General features: G+C 40.4%; 1 protein-coding gene and 1 long non-coding RNA gene across 2 annotated transcripts in view; both read right to left on the bottom strand.

The window, feature by feature from the left end:
- Positions 1 to 1,809, bottom strand: part of LOC124262902 — a 5,069-nt gene extending 3,260 nt beyond the window's left edge. Inside the window, exons 1-2 of the long non-coding RNA XR_006894722.1 lie at positions 667 to 1,809; positions 1 to 534 (exon numbers count right to left, since the gene is read on the bottom strand). The exon at positions 1 to 534 is cut by the window's left edge and continues 809 nt beyond it. This is a non-coding gene — a long non-coding RNA (uncharacterized LOC124262902). The remainder of the gene's footprint in view (positions 535 to 666) is intronic.
- The window catches only part of LOC124262900 (cell wall protein DAN4-like), a 45,650-nt gene that overhangs the window by 33,493 nt on the left and 4,657 nt on the right, over positions 1 to 7,500 (bottom strand). The window lies entirely within an intron of this gene.

Raw genomic sequence — 7,500 nt, 5'->3', positions numbered from 1 at the left:
TGCGGTTTCCTATATTTATTAGATTTATATATGCATAACTATAATGTGTCATAATTAAGGCAGAATATTTTTGTGTTTCGTGTGTCGCGTGTTATTAAGTTTTGGTCGGTCGGTCGGTTTAAAATAAAGAGAATGACGAATTTTAAAGTCTTTTGTTCATATCTAAACCAGAAAAGCAAACATCTTTAACTTTGCCTGTTTAGGACAGCTATAGGAAATTTTCATCGGGAAAAATTTAGCTCTGTTTTCTTCGGTATTCAGGAAATACAAAAGTGTATGAAGCAAATGGTTTGGTGTCAAATTTGCCAGCAAAAGCAGAGAACAGCAAGGGAAAAAACAGCAGAGAACATAAAAACAGATAGAATCAGATGTTACAAAGATAGACACATGTGTTATGAAAACGTTTTTTGACTTGTAAAATATATATGATAGTGTCTCAATAAATGAAATGTAAAGGAAGAAGAATGGTAATACCTGGCGCTCGGCCTTGCTGAGAAATGGTTACTTGTCCCCGACCTAGTCTTCAGCCCAGAACTGTCACAGGAAGGAAGCAATTGAAACAGTAGTCGATAGGTCAGTCGGTCGGGCGGTGAGAAACGCAGAAATAAAAACACGCTGATTACCAGATCTCTGTTTGTACTGAAAATGTTTATTTGTTTCACTTACCTAACATAAAGCTTCCTACACTGCCTGAGGATAAAGGACGTGTTGAACAGACTCATTTGTGGAGAAGAGAAGGGCGCGTTAGAATGAGTGAGGGGCATATGTAAGGAACCCCAGGAGACATAACATCTTCTGCAAAACCCCGTTGTACCAGACCGTTAGCAATGAAGACCTCCGGATAAATGAATGTTCTATAAATAGTATACACAAGTCAAACAGTTAAGCGTGTGTGTACGGTATCAACATTGTGTTATCACAGACAATATACAGGTGTATTCATTTATAATCCACTGTACAAGGGGACATTTTGTATCTCTCCACAGCACACAAAATGATACTCACAATCATTCATGTGTTATTTAGATACTAGAATCATACATTCAATTATTTCAAGATTAAAAAGTTGAGCGTGTTTGTACGGTATCAACATTGTGTTATCACAGATATGATATATTCATCTATGATCCACTGTACATGGGGACATTTTCATCTCTCCATAACACACAAAAATGATACTCACAATCATTTATGTGTTTATTAAGAAAGAATCATACATTCAATTACTAGTATCTCAAGATTAAAAAGTTGAGTAGTTTGTACGGTATCAACATTGTGCTATCACAGACAATATACAGATGTATTCATTTATAATCCACTGTACATGGGGACATTTTTTATCTCTCCACAGCACACAAAAATGATACTCACAATCATTCATGTGTTATTTAGATAGAATAATAACTTCAATTATCTCTTAAAAAGTCGTGTAGTTAAGCGTGTTTGTACGGTATCAACATTGTGTTATCACAGACAATATACAGATATGTTCATTTTAATCCAATGTTCATAGGGACATTTGTTATCTTTCCATAACGCACAAAAATGATACTCACAATCATTTTTGTGTATATCTAAAAAAATCATACATTGAATTATCCCTTAAAAGTTGAGCGTGTGTGAACGGTATCAACATTTAAGAATTGAATGTCACTTTGTGTGTTTGCACTGAAAAATGAACGATGTCAAAGCGTTGTTCAAACTCGTGTGAAAGAGCGAGTTTAATGGATAAACAGATCCGGGTTTTAATGACATCGTTCATTTTTCAGTGCAAACACACAAAGTGACATTCAATTCTTATAATTTCGCACTTTGATGTTTACACATACGTTTTATACCCACTTCTACATGATCATTGTTTACAGTGATGTGTTTTAATACCTGTAAAAATGTTGTAATGTCATTCTGATCAAGATTGTAGCGATGTTTGTATACTTGGCGATGTTTTTACACATGTATCCCAACCCTTGAAGAAATAGTTCTCAAAGTATTCCTTAAAATTCGTCAATAGGTTTGAAACTGCTTTAATAAGTTTAATATCAATAAAATTATCAAACAGTTTTACATCTCTCCATAACACACAAAAATGATACTCACAATCATTTATGTGTATATTTAAATAAAATCATGTGTTCAATTACCCCCTTAAAAGTTGAGTAGTAACGATGTCAAAGAATTGAGTGTCGGGTCATATATTTTTTTAAAAAGGCAAATTCTGAGTTGACCTTGACTCCCTTTTGACGGTGGGGTAGATAACGCCATTATACATGCATATTGATACATCGGGTAGCTGTGTATTGATGTATCATATAGTACTTTATTGATGTATCATATGGTACTAAACCATAAACTTACTGCTCACAGCCGTCAGTGGTGGACGTTTTTGACTGGATACTGAAACACTCACCTTTAACTGGGTGAAGCATGTAATTGTTAGGACCTGTTAACATGCTCGTCAACTTGTTATAACTTGTTAACATGCTCGAACACCGGTCAGACATCTACATCTCTGTTCCGTATTGCACACATTAGTCATACCAGCACCTCTCACATTCCAGCCATACAGTAACACAACACTGCCTTGCATACAAATACATACAACCATGCTAGAGGAGTCAACACATGTGGTTAATGTTTTAACAGGCATTTAAATGAGCGACAAAAACAATCTTCGGTTACCCAAGAATCAACAGTCAACTGCTGTTAAATTGAAATACGCAGTAATTTGTTTTGATTAACCTATACAACAGGTATTAATGGTATCGCTTTTCTTAGCTTCTTGTTGGTTCAACACCGCATTCTTATGCGTGCAGATGTTAACGTGTTGTTTCAGATAGGACATAGAAACGTACAGTGTAACAAGGAAGTAATGTTACCTACGTGTATTGAGCACTATCCTACCTGTACTCAATGATGTGACTTCAGTTGAAGTAGACTCTGTTGAGGCACCCTCTGTAGATGTTGTAGGTGTGGTTCCGGTGGCAGAAGTAGTCGACATACTTGTTGTTGCTTGTTCTGTGGTTGTATCCGTTGTTGTGGAGGTTGATGTATCATCGGTCGGAGGGGTTGATGTCTCAGTGGTCGGAGGGGTTGATGTCTCAGTGGTCGGAGGGGTTGATGTATCAGTGGTCGGAGGGGTTGATGTATCAGTGGTAAGAGTTGATGTATCAGTGGTCGGAGGGGTTGATGTGTATCAGTGGTTGGAAGAGTTGACGTATCAGTGGTCGGAGGGTTGATGTATCAGTGGTCGGAGGGTTGATGTATCAGTGGTCGGAGGGTTGATGTATCAGTGGTTGAAAGGGTTGAGTCAGTGGTCGGAAGGGTTGATGTCTCAGTGGTCGGAGGGTTGATGTATCAGTGGTTGGAAGGTTGATGTATGATCGAAAGGGTTGATGTATCAGTGGTCGGAGGTGTTGATGTATCAGTGGTCGGAGGGTTGATGTATCAGTGGTCGGAGGTGTTGATGTATCAGTGGTCGGAGGGGTTGATGTCTCAGTAGTTGGAAGAGTTGATGTATCAGTGGTCGGAGGGGTTGATGTATCAGTGGTCGGAGGGGTTGATGTATCAGTGGTCGGAGGGGTTGATGTATCAGTGGTTGGAAGGGTTGATGTCTCAGTAGTCGGAGGGGTTGATGTATCAGTGGTTGGAAGAGTTGATGTATCAGTGGTCGGAAGGGTTGATGTATCAGTGGTCGGAGGGGTTGATGTATCAGTGGTCGGAGGGGTTGATGTCTCAGTGGTCGGAGGGGTTGATGTATCAGTGGTCGGAGGGTTGATGTATCAGTGGTCGGAGGGGTTGATGTATCCGTGGTCGGAGGGGTTGATGTATGAGTGGTCGGAGGGGTTGATGTATCAGTGGTCGGAGGGTTGATGTATCAGTGGTCGGAGGGTTGATGTATCAGTGGTCGGAGGGGTTGATGTATCAGTGGTCGGAGGGGTTGATGTATCAGTGGTCGGAGGGGTTGATGTATCAGTGGTCGGAGGGGTTGATGTATCAGTGGTCGGAGGTGTTGATGTATCAGTGGTCGGAGGGTTGATGTATCAGTGGTCGGAGGGTTGATGTATCAGTGGTCGGAGGGGTTGATGTATCAGTGGTCGGAGGGGTTGATGTATCAGTGGTTGGAGGGGTTGATGTCTCAGTGGTTGGAAGAGTTGATGTATCAGTGGTCGGAGGGGTTGATGTATCAGTGGTCGGAGGGTTGATGTATCAGTGGTCGGAGGGTTGATGTATCAGTGGTCGGAGGTGCTTGATGTATCAGTGGTCGGAGGGGTTGATGTTGATGTGGTCGGAGGGGTTGATGTATCCGTGGTCGGAGGGGTTGATGTATCAGTGGTCGGAGGGGTTGATGTATCAGTGGTCGGAGGGGTTGATGTATCAGTGGTCGGAGGTGTTGATGTATCCGTGGTCGGAGGGGTTGATGTATCAGTGGTCGGAGAGGTTGATGTATCAGTGGTCGGAGGGGTTGATGTATCAGTGGTCGGAGGGGTTGATGTATCAGTGGTCGGAGGGGTTGTTGTATCTGTGGTCGGAGGAGTTGATGTATATTTAGTCGGAGGGTTGATGTATCTGTGGTCGGAGGAGTTGATGTATCAGTGGTCGGAGAGGTTGACGTATCAGTTGTCGGAGGGGTTGACGTATCAGTGGTCGGAGCAGTTGATGTATCAGTGGTCGGAGGGGTTGTTGTATCTGTGGTCGGAGGAGTTGATGTATATTTAGTCGAAGGGGGTGATGTATCAGTGGTCGGAGGGGTTGTTGTATCAGTGGTCGGAGGAGTTGATGTATATATGGTCGGAGGGTTGATGTATCAGTGGTTGGAGGAGTTGATGTATCAGTGGTCGGAGGTGTTGATGTATCAGTGGCTGGAAGGGTTGATGTATCAGTGGTCGGAGAGGTTGATGTATCAGTGGTCGGAGGGGTTGATGTATCAGTGGTCGGAGGAGTTGATGTATCAGTGGTCGGAGGGGTTGATGTATCAGTGGTCGGAGGAGTTGATGTATATTTGGTCGGAGGGTTGATGTATCAGTGGTCGGAGGGTTGATGTATCAGTGGTCGGAGGTGTTGATGTATGAGTGGTCGGAGGAGTCGATTTGTCTGTGGTCAGAGGTGTTGATGTATCAGTGGTCGGAGGGGTTGATGTATCTGTGGTCGGAGGGGTTGATGTATCTGTGGTCGGAGGGGTTGATTTATTTGTGGTCGGAGAGGTTGATGGATATGTGGTCGGAGAGGATGATGGATCTGTGGTTGAATGAGTTGATGTTTTTGTGTCGGAGTCGGTTGTTGTGTCTTGCGTCACTGCGGCTTTTATACCCGTGGTTGAGCCGGTTGTACCCGTTAGGAAGACACGTGTTGAACTTGTCTGTAAGCCGGGGGCTGGTATGTACAAAATAGTTAAAAGTGAGATTTAAACGTGTTCAGTTTATTTAAACTGACGGAAATAAGAAACTCTAACACTTTTAATATTTAGCTGCAAACACGAACAAAACATAATGTATTATAGACAACACAACACAATGTATCAATACACAACACAATGTATTAATATATAGAACACAACACAATGTATTAATACATAACACAACACAATGTATCAATACACAACACATTGAATCAGTACACAACACAACAAAATGAATCAATACACAACACAATGAATCAATACACAGCACAATGAATCAATGCACAACACAACGCAATAAATCAATACACAACACAATGAATCAATTAACAACACAATGAATCAATACACAACGCAACACAATGTATCAATACACAACACAATGAATCAATACACAACACAATGAATCAATACACAACCCAATGAATCAATACACAACACAATGAATCATTACACAACACAACACAATGAATCAATACACAAAACAACACAATGAATCAATACACAACACAACACAATGTATCAATACACAACACAATGAATCAATACACAACACATTGAATCAGTACACAACACAACACAATGAATCAATACACAACACAATGAATCAATACACAGCACAATGAATCAATGCACAACACAACGCAATAAATCAATACACAACACAATGAATCAATACACAACACAATGAATCAATACACAACAAAATGAATCAATACACAACGCAACACAATGTATCAATACACAAGACAATGAATCAATACACAAGACAATGAATCAATACACAAGACAATGAATCAATACACAACACAATGAATCAATACACAACACATTGAATCAGTACAGAGCACATTCAGTACACAACACAATGAATCAATACACAACACAATGAATCAATACACAACACAATGAATCAATACACAACACAATGAATCAATACACAACACAATGAATCAATACACACAACACAATGAATCAATACGCAACACAATGAATGAATACGCAACACAATGAATCAATACACAACACAATGAATCAGTACACAACACAATGAATCAGTACACAACACAATGTATCAATACACAACACATTGAATCAGTACACAACACATTCAGGACACAACACAATGAATCAATACACAACACAATGAATCAATACACAACACAATGAATCAATACACAACACAATGAATCAAAACACAACATAATGAATCAGTACACAACACATTCAGTACACAACACAATGAATCAATACACGACATAATGAATCAGTACACAACACAATGACAAGACAATGTATCAATACACAACACAACACATGTATTAATACAATTGAATACACACAACACATTGTATCAATGCACAACACAATGTATTAATATAGAACACAACACAATATATCAATACACAACACATCGCCCAACACAACAACCTGCAAGAGCAGGGTGTATAAATGATGCGAACGGCATGGATGACACTCACTCTGATAGGGAAAACAAACAAAACACTAAAGCGCCTCGACTGATACCCAAGACATAGACGGGCTGTGGGTATGATACAAACTCATGCCTTCATTACTATAACGTTTGGTTGCTCCCGTGGTGCTGTTACTAACCCGATGCACCGTCAGACATGAGGCCGGAAAAGAACAGACAGAACCAGGGTGACCTGAAGACCGACACTTGCTGACCTTGCATTTCTAGAGTCGGTTCATGACAGTGACGTCTTGATACCCTGGGGCATATGGTTAGTAGACAGTAGCCAGGCGACCTCGAGGGTTCATACTTTACAGTTACTGAACCACAAAACCAGGAAAACCAACAGCGGCATGTTGCGTTCAGGAGATCATGGTGTGGGAATGAAATCGTTAACTGAACTTTGAGATCTCAGTGTTATAAGGATGACATTATTTGTCCAATTGTCATGCATTTTCATCAACACCGAGTTAATATGGTCAAGAATCTACGTTGGGGGCAAAAGTGAAACAGTGTGTTTTGAGTCTACTTTTAAAAATATTAGTAGGACGTTATGTACATGTTTAGGAAAGAAGATATTGTAAAGGACACGTTTAGCATTTCATGAATTTGGGTCACTTTAAGTTTTCAT

This window comes from Haliotis rubra, unplaced genomic scaffold, assembly GCF_003918875.1.
Source record: "Haliotis rubra isolate DU_JTF1 unplaced genomic scaffold, ASM391887v1 Scf86, whole genome shotgun sequence".
Lineage (NCBI taxonomy): Eukaryota > Metazoa > Mollusca > Gastropoda > Lepetellida > Haliotidae > Haliotis > Haliotis rubra.
This window is presented reverse-complemented; position numbering and strand designations above follow the sequence as displayed.